The 15,844-nt window shown below is 43.0% G+C and overlaps 1 long non-coding RNA gene across 1 annotated transcript in view; it reads left to right on the forward strand.

Moving 5' to 3' along the window:
* The first annotated feature begins 549 nt into the window (after positions 1-549).
* LOC147724814 (uncharacterized) overlaps positions 550-15,844 on the forward strand; it is a 71,671-nt gene continuing 56,376 nt past the window's right edge. Inside the window, exons 1-2 of the long non-coding RNA XR_015310111.1 lie at positions 550-1,346; positions 5,459-5,572. This is a non-coding gene — a long non-coding RNA (uncharacterized LOC147724814). The remainder of the gene's footprint in view (positions 1,347-5,458; positions 5,573-15,844) is intronic.

A 15,844-nucleotide genomic window follows, 5' to 3' on the forward strand; every position in this document is an offset into this window, starting at 1 on the left:
ATTACCGTATGGAATAATGTAGTACAGTGCAAGCCTCTTAGTCATGATGTATTTGTGTATCCTCGTTACAGTTGATTGTGCATTATCTTTGCTATGGATTGATGATGGTGTTACACCCTAATTTGTTACCAGCGCCAGCCACGAATAAATCCAGCATAGTTGATGATTGTCTTGTGCTTTTTCTAATCCAAGGAATTTCCTGCTTTATTATTTAGTATGGGACTTGCATCCGTATGATTCACCAGCATTGTTGGTGGAAGTAGCCGGGGATTTGCAAGTCTGATGGAGAACTGAATTAGAATCTTTTCCCGTCACTCAACTGTGAGCTCCAACAAAGACGAGTTGAGCCGGCTGGTTGACCACCTGGCACTACAAGCCGCACAGTTTGTGGCTCACTCCCAACCAAAGAACATAAGGATTACTTTTTGAGAGCAAGCACCTCTCTGTGTATCCAGAGCAAGGACATACGGCGGATTGGCCTATCAAAATTCACGGTGAACACACAACATGATGAATGATGTGGTGCAGAAACGAAGTGAAGCAGCAAGGGCTTTGTTTGATGTATCAAAAACACTATCCGCTCAAAAGCTACCAGCGTGAGTAATGGCAATAAAAACACACAAGGGACTTTAAAACCAAAACTATTCCTTTATGAGAAAATTGCCAGGAGATAAATTATTAAATGGTGGGAAGTGGCATCCCTTAATAATTATATTGAGGTAGGAAGAGTCCCTAGAGGATTACGGCTCTTCATTGTACCAACATACGGGAGCCCTAACCCAAATCTGTTAGAGGCATGGGCGAAGTTAATGGGTTTGCTCTCAAAATATGCCAAAAAGGAACTTGATGAAATTTGTGAAAAGATGAAGAGCCTAAAAGAAGAAATAGACAAATATACAGATCAGGAGACTACTAAATGTTTTTCGACAGCAATAGAGCATAGACTTACGAAATATGAAAAGGAAATCATGCAGAAAAAAGGACGTACGTTTTTACGAGACTAACAGGACTATGACACTGGAAGAATTCTCTCTTTTGGAAGAAAATTTGAAAATATAGGAAGGGAGTTTAAACAAACCACAGCACACCAACAACATGAGTTACTGACATCCGAATCAAGTTCTGACGCATACTCCGATTTGGATGACCAGCCAGAAAACTTTTATGACAAACTTAGCCAACCAAGAACTTTTTTAGATGAATTTCGTCTTCTGAAACAAAGGAAGGGTCCAAGAAGAGGCCCAAAAAGCAAAGCCGGAACCAACTCAAATGATCAACAACAAGAAGGAAACCAAGCAACAATGCCGGATGGGAAAAGAACCTGGCAATACAAGAATTAATCATGGGTAAGAAAAATGTGACTGTTAATCTTTCTTCCAATTTATTTAACAGATGTAAAATATTCTGTTTTAGAATTAGAATTGTTCAACTGCCAACTTTAAGGATAGTACCTTGCCGATGGATCTGTTTTTGTTCATCAGGAACCTTAAAATGATTACCATTTTCAGCCAACAACAAAGGAAGGGAAGAGACCCGAGTCATGACACAGATCCACACATTTCCCAATATTTTCACAGCAACCCGAACCAGCCACTGGCATATACATAGGTGACATTCATGATTTTAATTTACAACTTCAAGAGGATGACCGAACATTGGAAAAGGGTGAATTATTACAGGAAATGGGATAAGAAATTGATAGAGCGAGCCACAGTCTGTTCAAACTTAAATCCTGCAGTAATCCAGTCACACCACACAACAACATAGACACATTTAAAAACGTATACATCACAGATTTAATTAAGTTGAGATTCAACACGAGAACCGACTATGCTGCTAACTTAACGAAACATCATCATCAAAGAACTTTATTTCAATCACTTTGGATCATACAAGTATAGACAAACAAGACAACTAACATCACACATATGCATAGCAATACAATTTTAAATAGCAATCAATATAATTATAAAAAAGTGCAAGAAGCGCCTTTAAAAAATAAGTTAAAAACAATATAAAACCATAAATTTGATAGACACAGGACAGCTAACTATAGAGCTTAGGAAAAAGAGCAGCAAAGATTGGGGGCTGCCCAGAGAGAAGGGAGACGACGATATTGCACATCCAACCAGAGTACATCATAGGCATTCGATAATCCATTTAATAGATCAAAAATTGACTGTACATATTTCAAGCTCTTTATCCAGATTGCCTTTAAAAACTTGGCCAGACAAAAAAACAACTACCCTATAAGTGTCAGACTGCAGTAATCTATAGGTTTCCTGATATTCCATAATGCTCAGGTTTTTGCAAAGGGGAACAATCCCATTTTTCAAGCAGTTGTTTGTAGAGGGGCCAGAAAAACAAAATGTGTAAGGGATTCAGGACCCCCTTTGCAACCTGTGCACAAATCTTCGTATGTACCACTATCCTGTTGGTATTTGCTGGTAAATGATTTTACAGGTAGAATTCCATACCTAAACTGCAAGTAGAGTTTCCTAGCTAAGGGGGGAACAATTTCATCAATGGTAATTTCACAAATAGCCCCTTGGTTTTTGGTCAGTAAAGACCACTGATAGGGAGCTCTTACACTGCATAACATTATTATTTCCAACACTCTCCCAAAAGATTTCTTTAAAGCTGGCTTTGCTAATTGAACACATGGTCTCAGGGGAGAACCAGAATTTATCCAGGTTCAACCTCTGAAATACTGCCAAATCTAAATATAGTGGAGTCAGCGATGTACATGCCGGAAGATTCAATATAGTTCCTATGAACATATGGTCCATTATGGAGGGGCTCTGGGTTTGTTAACAACCCAGAGCTCTGCTCCATATAAAACCGCCCCCTAGGGCCTTCACATTATACATTTCTAACGCCGCAGCCACCCTTCTAGATGTGGTTTTCCTCTGTAATTTCCCTATGTATGCAGTGTGTTGGACTAGGGACAACTGTGCTTTTTTAATGAAACCACAAACTTTAGCTTTACAAAGCCTAAATATGACCATAATATAATTGTCAACCCATCTGACGAAGGTGGTAATGTCATACTGTTGGATGTAAACAAGTATCAACACGAGGCAGATAACCCACGGAAGCGATGTAGGTTCTATGAACTTGTTTCACTGCAGGAATATAAGCCGACCATTACAAAGTATCATGACATCATGTGACTGGGAAGAATATGGGCTCTTTAGCAAGGACAAGTAAAGGTTCCTTCTCTCACAAAAACCTATTGCGCACTGTTTCTACCTGTTACCAAACATGCAAAGACCCAGTTAAACCACTATGGAAACTATCTTCTTCAATTAATGATAGCCTTTTAAAAAATGCCTCCATTATTTAGATAATTTTCCTTTGCCTGACGGTCTTAGCCTGCAGTCTTATTGTAGACACAGCTCCTCAACAAGATTAAAGGGATTCATTGGGAACTGCATTATATTCTATTGCCCATTGAAGTGGTCTATGCTAGTACCAAGCATATCCATGTACAGGCACTTTCTGAGGGATTGACCTATCTACCTGTACAATTGCACATTCCTGCTTAAATACATGTTAGGTTTTGTCGAGAGAATAACATTTAATGATCAAAGGTATCGTGTTCCCGGTATGTAGTTTATGAGTACCTGCATTGCCCCACGTTCTGTGAATATTTTGTATGGGCTGATGGGAAGAGCAGGTAGTAAGGACATCAGAAAACAAATATGACAACACAACACATAGAACTCTAGACATGGTATAGTGATGACTTTTTTGTCACATGAAACTGTACCATCAAGAAGCTGGGGATTCCCTCAGACATATTAGCTCCAATAACTTGAATTTCAAATTCACTTATAAAATTAGTTTTGAAGCAATTTACTTTCTTGATAAAGCCATAAAAGTAAAAGGTGGCAACATTGATACCATTTTATTTCCCAAATCCATCAAGGTTAACAGTGTCCTGCATGCTAAAAGCCAACATCCAGTCAAATTGAAATGGAGTATACCACACAGTGAGCTCCTAAGGGCTAGATTAAATTTGTAGCTCGGACAGTAAAATCATTGAGAAATTTTCTTCATGGGGGCATCCACAGGAAGCCCCCATGAAGCAAGCAAAAACCATAGCTTTGATTCACACGAGGGCAAGCCTGTTGGCAGGTGAAGCTAAAAACACACAGCTTAGTAAAGTGAGACTAATTATCACCTTTAAGGCAGAACATTCTACTATTAGTAGAATTCTATCCCACCGCTTGGTACATTGTGAAATATCGTTCACCACCATAGGCAAATTGGTCACCCCAAGTCCTTTGATTACATAGCGCAAGCATAGACCACTATGGGACATTCTAGTGCACAGTCACTTCACAAATCGTGAAAGACAGACTGGCTAGGGGACCAAAAAGGTTCTTCTGTTTGGGATAGAGCAACGCCTTTAAATACAGTACTAATTTAAAGACCCGTCCACAGGATTGAATGGAAAAAAAGACGAATAACCAGCAAAACAGACAATTGTGTTTAGATATTTGAGTGCCCTTGTGAATTCCAATATGTGGGGATTACAGTTTTCTTCTTAAAGAAAGTGTTGGAACATTTGAGAGCTATCCGATGGGTTGATTCTCAGAAGGCTGCCAGGCGTACCGACGGAGAGAGCGGGGCTCCATTATCCTGAGCTGTTTGCCAGGTGAGGTGGAAGCACTTCCCCCTTGAATTAAAGGAGGGAATCCAGATGTGAACAGGTGACATTTACCATTTTGTTCACGATTGTTTTTTATCTATCACATAAGCAGTAGCAACTAATTATGGGTCCTGAGGAAGCGGCAGGTACCAATGTGGACCTTTAAACGTCCGCAGAAACATGTCGACCAGATAACCCAGTCAGTATTTATTTGTTAAAACTATCTGACTTGTTTGCCCCTTATTTGTTTTTATTGTTGGAAGTGCACAGCTCCAGAATAAAGGTATATTGCGTTCACTATCGAATTTTACTAGAAACACCACCTTTTTTTCATCACCATTCACTAATCACTTTTGCACTGCTTTCAGTTACAAACAACATCTAGCTACCACGCTATAAACTACCTCACCAATATCAACCATCTCCCAATAACATCCTGGAGTTGGTTGTTCCGGACTACCTACTGTGAAGTAGACCATATGATGAATTGGGCGGTACAGGAAAAGTAACTGATGGACACTTACTCACAATAGGTATCTGTCCCAGTATTTTGCTTATATTCTAAGCTTACACATAGCCATTTCCACACACATAGTCATTTTACATTTCTAGACCCACAGCTATTCTTTATGTTTTCCATAGTCTAAAGGGGGATTATAACTGTGCCTAGGTCGTTAAATATTCCCTCAGACCCTCTCTCCAACTCTTTTGTTTATTGATTCTCCTTATTTCATAGACAGACATTTGCAATTGGCACATAAACAGAATCCTGACACCTTGTCTTTCTTTGGCATTGTGTAGGGTTGAGCTCAATCCACAAAGGGATAGTGGAGATCGAAAACTACATAAGATGGATTGTGAATATAACATCACTCTGGACGCCAAGATGCCTAAGGATCTAAACATTGACGAACTGTATGTATATATTGGATCAATTTGACAAGAACAATTTTTTTGAGCATCACATACTCTTTGATTTATGGTTACACCCTGCACACTACTGTATAGTATATTGATTGGATATTCTGCTCTGAAACATTCGACTAAGATGAACTATATTTCTTTGTACGATTGATATGGATGACTTTATTTCCAAACCCACTTGGTTAAGAATGTAATGCTCCATATACATGGTAACTGTTATGCTGCTTCATCATATTTCTCTTTTTTTGTAAATTTATATCACACCCACTTTCCTCACACGTGCACGCGTACACTCACTCACACCACACACCCATGTTTTCTCCCACTATTTAACAAATGTTCTTGGTTTATATCAGAGGGGCCTAAATTAAATTGGAATCAGGTTAATTGCTGTGTGGACCAAAATGGGAACATATTCTTAAATGATGCCTTATTGATTGATTGATTGTATGAAAGACAACAGCAGCATTAATACCCTTCACATCGCTTGTTTTGCTCCACATTGATGTTTTCATTATATTAATATATTGAGGACATATTTATAATTAAGAAACTGAAAAAATTTCGAAACTTGAATGCGCTATAATGCTTTGTTGCCATATGACTTAATGCAGTACAGGGCAAGCCAAGTTGTTCATGCTCCTGATGAAGTGTTCGTGTATCCTGTTGAAAGGTTATTGGGCACTGTCTTTGCTAAGGATTGGCTGAGGCATTAGCCGAAACGCATTACCAGCACCAGCCAATAATAAATGCAGCATAAATCGATTTGATGGGCTGTCTGTGCTGCTTTTTATCCAAGAAGAGTTCCCTGATTTATACTTGTATACCGGACTTGCACCCAAATGACGGCACTGGTTGTTGGTGGAAGTAACTAGGAATGTGCAAGCCTGTCGGAGGAATACATATTCCTCCTCGCAAAAGAAAGAGACGGTACAGCATTCTGTTGCTGAAGAAATGGTTTAATCTCACTGAGGAAAAGACCACTAAAGATCCACACCAATGCTGTGTTGGCCCTGTTCTAAGAATCTGAACTACACTTTCCAATAAAAAGAGATTTCATCTGCTTTGGGTTCAGCATGGCATGGGTGGAGGAGCATAAATTCGACCTTTCCCTTTTTTAGTTCGTTTTGAGTTCTTAGCCTGTCAATACAGAAAAAAACCAGGTTAATGGAAGTACACCAAACTGGGCATGAAAGTAGAACTTTAATTAAAGAAGGGCCGTTGATTGATTTTGGTGTAAACCCACTAAGTATTAGGCCATTCGAATGTTAAGCGCTCCATTGAAGACAACGAAGTGCGCCGGGCTTCTAATAGCTGGTAGAAGCCCGGACTACTAATGGCAGGTAGAAGCCTGGGCTACTAATGGCGGGTAGAGGCCCTGAGAGCAAAATGCCAATGTTTTTTTCATTTCACAGCTCTTGTAGTACACAAATGACTCTCGGAGCCCGAGGGAATTGAAACGCCTGCGGGCACCGAGAGGTCTTTGTTTTTCCAAATTAGAACATTCTGCCCTTTAGAGGCAGAATGTTCTTATAGCCATAGAGCCCTTTGTAGGCTCAGACATTGAACGCTGGAGCGGGCCTTTAACCCCTTCGATGCTGATGACAGAACGGTTCCGTCATCAGCATCGGCTGAGCTGTGCTGATGACGGAACCGTTCCGTCATGACTCCGCCCGCGCAAGGCGGAGTCAGCATGGGCGGGGAATTCGCGCCGCACGGATGCGGTTAATGGGCGGCAGAGCCCGCTAACTCGGGGTCTAAGGATATAGTAGAGAAATGAGTTTTCTCTGAACATGAAGAGATTATAGAACTTGATGGAAAGGTGTATTTTTGTTTTTCCTATTACTTTAGTGCTGTTTAATGAATTTGCACAAAACTCTGCAGATGTTCTGCATCTTAGTCCTTCTGCTGGTATGTTTAAATTGATGCAGGTTTATCAAGGGGGCACAGTTAAAAGGCGATTACAGTTTTTTTTTCTGATAGTGATGTTATCATTTGACGAATCCACGTGACATTTAGCAGACATTTTGCATATTTAGTCTTCTGTGGGCATGGAAAGTTTTGTGCAGATCCTTCAATAGCAGAGAGGGAAGACGTTATAAAAGGCGCAACATTTTTTTTATGTGCTAATAACTTTGTTGCTCTTTAATTAATCTGCTAGAAATGTCAGGCTGCTAGCCCAGTCCATGAATCTCAGATTTCATGTGGATCCAAAAATGGAAGTCAAAGTTAAATGGTCAAAAATAAAATTTGTGTGGTATGGCTTTGGAGCAGTTTTACAGATCTGCACTACACCTGGCTGACACCATGTTTAGGCTACCTTTGATATTTTGTATTTCATGCAAATATGTCAAGAGGGAACACAATAGGGAAGTTTAAAATCAGGGTTTCTCATTTTAGCTCCTATTGGAATGTTTGCTGTCCAATACCGAAAAAACCCTGAATGGAATTAGACCAAACTTGGTATGTAAATAGAACTTTATTCAGGGACGTCATTTAATTTGCTTGCTTTGGTGTAAATCCATGTGGTAGTTTTCAAGAAATTTGCATTACAATGTGTCAGAGGACTTGAAAGGTTTAAAAGTTGGAGATATCTTGACATTTATGCGGACAGTCCTCCTGTTGTCCATTTTGAATCTGCAAATCTTCAAATTTTGGTCCTCAGACCCCTTAAATAAAACAGTGCAGAGGACAATACATTCAAGTCCTTCACACACTACCTATGCCATGCTAAGGAAGTTCAAATTTCATCCTCCCATTGAACGGAGGAATTTCCTCTGGTGCTCGCACAAGAAGGATTCCCTTTTTATAGTTGCTGTGGAAGAGTTTCCTTAGCAGCCCGAGGATATTTATTTTCAGAATGAGGAGCAGCATGTATGTCACCCTGTAGTGACCTGAGGGCAGGGCACTCGGAGCCTGCAGGACCTGAATTGGACAGTGGGGAACCGGACACCACATCCGGTCAAGGGTGTGGGAGGGGGCTTTCACGAGAGGGACATCGCAGTGGGCAGACATGCAGAAGTATGAGGGCAAGACCTGTACAAGAGAATGAACAGCTGCGACCCTTACCTGTGACCTGTGATTACCTGAGCAAAGAACATGACAACTGGCGACGAGGCTGGATCCATAGGACAGAGGTGAAGCAGACTATGTCCCGAGAAGAAGCGGAGCCAGGAGCCCAACCTGGTCCGAGGAGTGCAGCGCGACGCGGGAGCCCACCCCGACTGATGCCCATCGGTAAGAGCGAGAGAAACAAAAAGGGCATAGAGCACTAAGCAGATTAAATAATAAAAGCGTCCGGCGGTGAGCCGGAAAGCTGAGAAGCGCCAGCATCCAAGAGCGTCTGTAAGAAAATAAAGCGAGAAGAGGAAAGCATGCGTGAATCCAAACGAAGCATGGCAAGATTCCCGGCGGCCATCTTCAAGTCAGGCGGACCAGGCCAGTCAAAAGCCGGGAATGGCAGCAGCCATTTTAAGAGGTCCGGCAAGGCGTGGTAGATCAAGAAACCTCGCGAGAATACGGCGGCCATTTTGGGGTCAGGCGATTGACCCAATAAGAAGAGCGAAAAGAGTAGCGGCCATCTTAGAGTCAGGTGGCCGGTGCAAAACATAGGAAAACAAAGGAAAGTGAGAAAAGAGGCGAAAAAGAAGAGGGAAACAAAGAACATAAAGGGAAATTAAATAATTTAAAAAGGAAAACAGAAGAATAAAGTGGTCAATAAAGAAAATAAATAAAGGAAGAAGATGAGTGACAATGAGGAGAAACAGAGCACAAAAGCCATTTTCCGCAGGCCATTACTGTTCAGCCTATCGGAGCCGCAAGCAGGCATTTGGTGGGAAAGATGGGTCAGGAAGTTTGAGCGCTACCAGACTGCGGACTACAAGGGAGGGATGCAGTGTCTCACACAAAAGATTGACCCGTAACGCAATGTCGATTTTGAAAGATACACCTTCAACACGGCATGCCAGCAAGGAGAAGAGAGCCTGGACGACTTTGCAACGAGACTAGGAAACATGGTCGCATACTGCGAGTTTGACAAATTCGACAATGAGCAAGCAATAAGACTGCGCATCATTGAAGGTTGCAAATCCGTGGAGTTCAGAGCACGTGTTCTAAAGGAACCAACAACGCTGGAGAAAATATTAACGATGGCTCGCACTGAATCACGGTCCAAATAACAAGCAAAGCAGATGGAGATGGGAAAAGAGAAGAAAGTGGCTGTAGCACATCGCGTCACTGGGACCTTCAAGAAGAAAGAATCCCAGGCACCTGTACTGCAAAAGAAAGGCGACCAAACATGCTATTGATGTGGCCTCAAATTCCTGCACGTCGGTGTTTGCCCCGCAGTGGGTCAAAAGTGCAGGAAGTGTAACAGAGACAATCATTTCTTGAGCACGTGCAAGACCAGACAATTGAGAAACGAAAGAGGCAGAATGAAGAGACCACGGATGACAAGTAACAGATACGCACGACACACGGAAACTGCAAATCGCAGCCCTCAGATGAGTCAAAAGACACGGCAGCACCTGTGAGGGAGGAGAGGCTGTATCTGATGTCAGACGCACCAAGAGAGGACCATGACATAGAGCACGTTCACCTCGTGGAAAAGAGAGAAATAAAGAAAACAGCCACTGTAGGACATTGGGGTAGGAAACCACCAAGCACAGTTCGTGCTCAACAGTGGAGCAACTTGCAACATCATGTGCATATCAGAATACCAAAAGATGAGTGTGAAACCACCGCTTTCACAGTCGACAGTAGATGTGTTCACGTGGGGCTCCCGACGACTGGTAGAAAACATGGGGAAGTTCAAAGGCAAAGCATACCAAGAAGAAATACATGTGCTCAAAGGTGACATCCCAGCACCTTGCCTGCTCAGCAACATGACAGCCCAGGTAATGGGACTACTGGCCATGACATGGGAAGCTGAAAGGAAAACAGATAACTTTACACATAAATGAAGCGGTCAAGCCAGTGGCTCAGCATCACAGAAGAGTACCAATTCCCCTACAATCACAAGCTGAGGAAGAAATAACAAATTTGCTAGCACAGAATATAATTGAACCTGCTGAAGGACTAACGCCTTGGGTATCTCCGATTGTGGCCGTCCCTAAGAAGAACACCTCAAAGATCTGCATCTGTGTAGACATGAGGATTCGGAACACTGCAATCGCAAGGGAACAACACCCGGGGCCCCATTTAAACAACATGATCAGCTGCCTCACTGGGCATGCAGGTTCTCAAAGCTAGACCAGTGCAAAGGGTATCATCAACTAGATCTGGACCACCAATCGAGATACATCACAACATTTTCCACCCATCTGGGCCTGTTCAGATTCAAGAGGTTGAGTTTTGTAATCTCTTCATCAGCGGAAATATTCCAGGAGACAATAAGACAAGTGATAAGACCAGTACGGAACAGCCTGAACTACAGTGATGACATTCTGGTATTTGGAAAAACAGACAAAGAACATGATGCAGCTCTACGTCAAGTGTGCACACAACTGAAGCGAGCAGGCCTAACACTAAATAACGAAAAGTGTGAGCTGGGAAGAGGGGAACTAGTGTTCCTCTGTCATATTTTCTCAAAGCAAGGGATGAGGCCAGACCCCAGCAAAATTGAAACATTGAAAAACGCAAAGGCGCCGCTGACGTTGCAGACGTACGATCCTTTCTAGGGCTCGCCAGTTATTGTGCGTGGTATTTACAGGATTTCGCCACAGTGAGCACACCACTAAGAGAACTAACAAAACAAGCATTTACAATGCAATGGTCTCGGCAATATTATAGGTAGAGCTATTGGAATTGCTCATTATTTTGTTATCTTTTTTGTATCCCTAAATAAATGGCATTAGCTTTGTTTTTTGCATATGTGATACCTATTGCATTAGCAGAGAGAGAGTGAGGTAGTGAGATAGAGAGAGTGAGTGAGGTATTGAAATAGAGAGAGAGTGAGGTAGTGAGAGAGAGTGAGGTAGATAGAGAGTGAGGTAGTGAGATAGAGAGTGAGGTAGTGAGGGAGAGGGATGTTGTGAGGTAGTGAGATATAAGCATAGAGTGATGTTGTGAGGTAGTGAGATAGAGAAAGAGGTAGTGAAAGAGAGTGAAAGTGAGTTAGTGAGATAGAAAGAGTGAGGTCGTGAGATAGAGAGTGATTGAGGTAGTGAGTTAGAGAAAGAGAGTGACGTGAGCTAGAGAGTGAGGTAGTGAGAGAGTGAGGTAGTGATGTTTTGAGAGAGAGAAGTTGTGAGATAGTGAGGTAGTGAGATAGAGTGGAGTAGTGAGGTAGAGAGTTATGTAGTGAGAGATAGGTAGATAGAGAGTGAGGTAGTGAGAGACAGAAAGTGAGGTAGTTAAAGAGTGAGGTAGAGGGATGTTCTGAGGTAGTGAGATAGAAACAGTGAGTGAGTTTGTGAGGTAGTGAGATAGAGAGAGTGAGGTAGTGAGAGAGTGAGGTAGATAGAGTGAGGTAGTGAGACAGAGAGAGTGAGGTAGTGAAAGAGTGAGTTAGTGATGGAGAGTGATTTTTGGTGGTAGGGAGATAGAAACAATGAGTGATGTTGTGACATAGTGAGATAGAGAAGGATTGAGGTAGTGTAAGAGAGAGTGAATGTGACTTAGTGAGATAGAAAGAGAGAGAGTTAGTGAGATAGAGAGTGATGTAGTGAGTTGGAGAGAGAGAGAGTGAACTTGTGAGCTAGTGAGATAGAGAGTGAGTCAGCGAGAGAGTGTTGTAGTTATTTTTTGAGTGAGTGACTTGTGTCATAGTTACGTAGTGAGAGTGATATCGAAATAGAGTGATGTTATGGAGAGAGTTAGTGAGATAGTTTTATAGATATAATTTGAGTAGTGATGTAGTTATTTTTGTTTTGTGGGAGAGTGAAGTAGATATAGAGTGAGGTAGTGAGAGATAGAGAGAGTGAGGTAGTGAAAGAATGAGGTAGTGAGGGTGAGAGTTGTTGTGCTGTATTGAGATAGAAACAGAGCGATGTTGTGAAGTAGTGAGCTAGAGAGAGAGTGAGGTAGTGTATGAGAGAGTGAAAGTGAGTTAGTGTATTTGAGAGAGAGAGAGTGCGGTAGTGAGAGAGAGAGTGAAGTGTTGAGTTAGAGAGAAAGTGAAGTTGTGGGGTAGTGAGAGAGTGATGTAGTGAACTTTAGAGAGAGTGTGTCGTGATATAGTGAGAGATAGTGAGATAGAAATAGAGTGAGGTAGTATATAGAGAGTGTGAGGTAGTGAGATAGAGAGTGAAGCAGTGAGTTAGAGAGAGAGAGTGAAGTTGTGGTAGTGAGAGAGTGTTGTAGTGAATTTGAGAGAGCGTGTCGTGATATAGTGAGGCAGTGAGAGTGAGATAGTGAGATAGTAATAGATAGAGTGAGGTAGTGATGTAGAGAGAGTGAGGTAGTGAAGTAGTGTGTTAGAGAGATAGTTACTGTGGTAGTGATATTGTGATGCTGTGAGAAAAAGAGAGTTGAGTAGTGAGGTAGAGATTGAGGTAGAGAGAGAGTGAATGAGAGATAGTGTAGTAGTGTGTGAGGTAGTGAGAGAGATAGTGAGTTAGTGAAAGAGATAGTGAGTTAGTGAAAGAGAGAGTGAGGTAGTGAGAGAGAGTGAGGTAGTAAGAGAGAGAGTTCGAAGGGACGGTATAGTGGAGCTGAGGAGAGAGTGAAGGGATGGTGCAGTGAGAGGCTGAGGAGAGCGCATCAGTGAAGGGACGGTACCGTAAGAGGCTGAGGAGAGAGTGCAGCAGTGAGTGATGGTGCAGTGGAGGAGTGAGGGCTGCAGCCTGGATGGGAGGCGGGGCTGAGCAGAGAGTGCAGCAATGAAGGGACGATGCAATGGGGGCTGAGCAGAGTGCGTCAGTGAAGGGATGGTGCAGGGAGAGGCTGAGGAGAGTGCAGCAGTGAAGGGACGATGCAATGGGGGGCTGAGCAGAGAGTGCATGAGTGAAGGGACAGTGCAGGGAGAGGCTGAGGAGAGTGCAGCAGTGAAGGGACGATGCAATGGGAGGCTGAGCAGAGTGTGTATCAGTGAATGGACGGTGCAGGGAGAGGCTGAGCAGAGAGTGCAGCAGTGTTCACAAGTTCACAAGTTCAATAAACTTTATTCGGTTAAAAAGCAAGTAACCATAAAAGTAACAAATATATAAAAAATACAATGATTACAGCAGTTACAATAATTACTTCTCATAATTAGTAGTACAGTGAGGTAGGTCGATAGGGAGTCTAGGATGTTTCAGTTTGAATTTGTTTCCTAAGTTTAAAAACAGTTTTTAAATAATTTAAAATCACAGTAACAGTTAAAATCGTGTCCATTTTCTGTACTTCTAAAAAAGCTGGGCGGCATCTGGTTAAATTCATATTTTTTAAAAAGGGGACTATGGTTTTCCTACGTATAGCAGTATAAAATTTGCAGAAAAAAAGGATATGTATATCAGATTGTTGTGACGTGCTGTCACACAAACAAGCGGGCAAAATGTGGTTCCATGAGTTCATGGATGGAAAAGACACTAATCTAAAATATATACAAAATCTAAAACGGGTTAAAAGAAAACGATCATAATTAGTCATGGACAGGGATAAATATGGCTGTACAGTATTAGTCTCACAGAGGGTAGGAAGGTGAGAGTGTACTGTAGATTTCAAGATTTCGACTCTCTTCCTCTATCCAGCAGGTGGTTCAGGCAGATGGTTTTTAGTGTCTTCCTGGGAATAGTGTGCAGCAGTGAAGGGAGGGTGCAGAGTGCAACAGTGAAGGGACGGTATAGTGGAGCTGAGGAGAGAGTGAAGGGATGGTGCAGTGAGTGGCTGAGGAGAGGGCATCAGTGAAGGGACGGTACCGTAAGAGGCTGAGGAGAGAGTGCAGCAGTGAGTGATGGTGCAGTGGAGGAGTGAGGGCTGCAGCCTGGATGGGGGGGCTAAGCAAAGAGTGCAGCAATGAAGGGACAATGCAATGGGGGGCTGAGCAGAGAGTGCGTCAGTAAAGGGACGGTGCTGGGAGAGGCTGAGGAGAGTGCACCAGTGAAGGGACGATGCAATGGGGGGCTGAGCAGAGATGTGAGATAGTAATAGATAGATTGAGGTAGTGATGTAGAGAGAGTGAGGTAGTGATGTAGAGAGAGTGAGGTAGTGAGATAGAGAGAGTGAAGTTGTGAAGTAGTGTGTTAGCGAGATAGTTACTGTGGTAGTGATATTGTGATGCTCTGAGAAAGAGAGAGTTGAGTAGTGAGGTAGAGATTGAGGTAGAGAGAGTGAATGAGAGATAGTGTCGTAGTGTGAGAGATAGTGAGGTAGTGAGAGAGATAGTGAGTTAGTGAAAGAGAGAGTGAGGTTGTGAGAGAGAGAGTGAGGTAGTGATAGAGAGAGTGAGGTAGTGAGAGAGAGTTCAAAGGGACGGTATAGTGGAGCTGAGGAGAGAGTGAAGGGATGGTGCAGTGAGAGGCTGAGGAGAGTGCATCAGTGAAGGGACTGTACCGTAAGAGGCTGAGGAGAGAGTGCAGCAGTGAGTGATGGTGCAGTGGAGGAGTGAGGGCTGCAGCCTGGATGGGGGGGGGCTGAGCAGAGAGTGCAGCAATGAAGGGACAATGCAATGGGGGGCTGAGCAGAGAGTGCGTCAGTAAAGGGATGGTGCAGGGAGAGGCTGAGGAGAGTGCAGCAGTGAAGGGACGATGCAATGGAGTGCTAGGCAGAGAGTGCATCAGTGAAGGGACAGTGCAGGGACAGTGCAGGGAGAGGCTGAGGAGAGAGTGCATCAGTGAAGGGACGGTGCAGGGAGAGGCTGAGCAGAGTGCAGCAGTGAAGGGACGGTGCAGGGAGAGGCTGAGGAGAGTGCACCAGTGTAGGGACGATGCAATGGGGGGCTGAGCAGATATGTGAGATAGTAATAGATAGAGAGAGGTAGTGATGTAGAGAGAGTGAGGTAGTGAGATAGAGAGAGTGAAGTTGTGAAGTAGTGTGTTAGAGAGATAGTTACTGTGGTAGTGATATTGTGATGCTGTGAGAAAGAGAGAGTTGAGTAGTGAGGTAGAGATTGAGGTAGAGAGAGAGTGAATGAGAGATAGTGTAGTAGTGTGAGAGATAGTGAGAGAGATAGTGAGTTAGTGAAAGAGAGAGTGAGGTTGTGAGAGAGAGAGAGTGAGGTAGTGAGAGAGAGTTCAAAGGGACGGTATAGTGGAGCTGAGGAGAGAGTGAAGGGATGGTGCAGTGAGAGGCTGAGGAGAGTGCATCAGTGAAGGGACTGTACCGTAAGTGGCAGAGGAGAGAGTG

The sequence above is a fragment of the Lissotriton vulgaris genome, chromosome 4_1 (assembly GCF_964263255.1).
Source record: "Lissotriton vulgaris chromosome 4_1, aLisVul1.2, whole genome shotgun sequence".
Classification (NCBI taxonomy): Eukaryota; Metazoa; Chordata; class Amphibia; order Caudata; family Salamandridae; genus Lissotriton; species Lissotriton vulgaris.